Source organism: Myzus persicae, unplaced genomic scaffold (genome assembly GCF_001856785.1).
Source record: "Myzus persicae strain clone G006 unplaced genomic scaffold, MPER_G0061.0, whole genome shotgun sequence".
Lineage (NCBI taxonomy): Eukaryota > Metazoa > Arthropoda > Insecta > Hemiptera > Aphididae > Myzus > Myzus persicae.
Genome location: NW_019102225.1, coordinates 126 through 2761, shown reverse-complemented (window position 1 = coordinate 2761; position 2636 = coordinate 126). Strand labels below are relative to the sequence as shown.

Here is a 2636-nt window from a genome sequence, read left to right as displayed (position 1 = left end):
CTCGTTTAGGAACTTACATTCGCCCCCCAACACAGTAGGTACACCACTGAGATCAATTCGGCATCCGGGGAAAATCCTTGTTTAATGATTTAAGTTTTTTTTTTTTTGTAATTTAAAAATTTTATTTGTTGCTGTATAAAACTTTTAGAGTAGGTATATTGTTATATTTTATGAACACGCTGACATTTTCAGATTTAATTTTTTGGGAAAATTAATTTAATCAACTAGCAAATGCTATTAAATACCTGGTATTCGCAATAATATCATCAAAATGTACACTTAGTAAGATACTATAGAGTATAGGCTGAGTGACCGCGTCTTCCGCCAATCGTTTTTCTTATACAATGTTATTATATCATTGAATTCAAATATAACATAATCCATTACAGTGATTCACTTGCGACATCCACTTGCAGACCATTTTTTTAAAATTTATTTTTGCTGTTGACTGCTCATGGTAAGAATCAAATATTAGTATTCTTATTTATTAATAAAAAAAAAATGTTTAAATTACCTTGTCAATTCATAATCATATGATCTACCCAATACAGAAGCCTTAGTGTCGGAAGAAAATGAAACAAAGCATGCAGAACAAGCTAACTGTAAGATATAATTCTAATTTAAATTATTAGTATATTTCAAATGAATTATGTTTAACTCATTTTTCAGGGAATGAAGCTGACTTTATAATTCCAGAAGAAATGGATCCAGATATAATAATAATGATGGAGATTGAAAATCAGAGACGTTTATCTGAACTTGAAAATTTGCCATTTGTTCGAGTCTCTTCTTTAACACCCTTGAATGAAAATCAAAGTATTGAAATGTGTGTTGTATGTGCCATAATGGAAAAAACTCATGCACTAGTGCCATGTGGACATAAACCTGTATGTGATGATTGAGTAATTCTGCTCAATCCAAAACGATGTCCACTATGCAATACATATTTTACATCGTATTTACGCATTTGGTCATAATTATTCAATTATATGTTTACATAAAAAGTTTTATTGATTTTCTGTGTCTTAGTTACTTTTAAATTATCACAACCCTAAATAGTTCTATTTAAAGTTCATTTAGAAATACTAATATCCCTATTACTTTTTATTTATGAAAGGTATATTTACAGTACTTATTCTAATGAGGTTAAAATTAGGTAGGTACCTTATTAAAATTAAAAGATTACTCTTATTGATTTAATTTTTGAATTATTTATTTTCAGTTAGTGTACAGTATTATTAATTACTATCAAAATAATGATGATGATTTTATATAAAGAAAAGGAGTGGTGTGCAAGCAGTGCTTTATCGTCCGCAAAGTCGGCTACTATTGTGTTTTGGGTAGTGGGTTGATCCGCGGTGTAGATGTTAAAAAGGAGTGGTGTAATAACTGCACCTTGCGGGACACCAGCTTCTATTTTAGAAATATTTGATGGAATTGTTCCAGAGCGCACAGAGAAGTGGCGATCGTTAAGATATGACTTGATAAGTCAATACAAGTATGGAGGGAAAAATGCTTTAATTTTGTGGAGGAGCCCTTGGTGCCAAACACGATCGAATGCCTGTTCAACGTCCAGAAACACTCATGTGCATGTGAGCTTTTCTTCAAGAGAAAATGAGATCTTATCTACAAGACGGTGGATCTGATGTATTGTGGAATGATTATGCCTAAACCCGAATTGAGTATTGGGAAGGTTTTTTCTATAACTGGTAGGAGGCGTTTAAGAATCAGTTTTTCGAAAATGTTTGAGAAGTAGGGTAAGAGGCTGATTGGTCTGAACGATTGAGGCATTTCTGCTGGTTTTCCTGGCTTATGGATCATTATTATTATTGAATATTTCCAGAGTAAAGGACAGTAGGTGATCCTTATCATAGAATTGTAAATAAAAGTGAGGAACAGTAACGCTTTTTTGGGAGATTAATTGCAACTTCAGATGTGGTTAAATCGTACCCGGGAGATTTGTGTTTCTGTGGTTTATTAATTAGGTATGCAACTTCATGAGGAGATATATGTTTGGGTGGCATTGTCATAGGCAAAGGAGAGTCAAGGGATGTGTTTATTTCATCAACTTTTATGGGGCTGAGTAATGCGTAGTATGGTTTAAAAGTCGACGAAAGATGTTCGCGGAAAATTTCTGCCTTCTCTTCATCGCTTGTTGTCCAGGTACTAGAGCTCTGCATGGTCCGGTCTGGACCGTGGTCCGGTTTTAGTCGGTCTTTTTATTTAAAAATAATGAATGGTCCAGTCTTTTTTGGTCTATTTATTTAAAAGAATACATGGTCCAGTATTTGCCGGTCTTTTTATTTAAAAGAACACACGGTCCAGTCATCGTCGGTCCTTTAATTTTGGAAATTACATCAGTTCAGTTATGGTCCTATTCTCGTATCTACAATTAAACGTCGGAAGTACTAGGAAATAGAATTAGTATGATTTGTTATTATTATTTTTATTTTTCTCGGAATGACGGCCCCTATGTCAAATATCGTCGTTAATAGGTATTAGGTGATAGGTACTGTATATCAATAATATTTGTATTTTACTATTATTATTATTATTATTTTAATTAAACTACTGAGCGACTTCTGTAACTAATGAGTACTGAGTACTACCTAGTACCTAGTATGCAATAGCTATTA

General features: G+C 32.9%; 1 pseudogene; it reads left to right on the top strand.

Moving 5' to 3' along the window:
- The first annotated feature begins 551 nt into the window (after positions 1-551).
- Positions 552-977, top strand: LOC111031603 (annotated as a pseudogene).
- Positions 978-2636: the final 1659 nt, after the last annotated feature.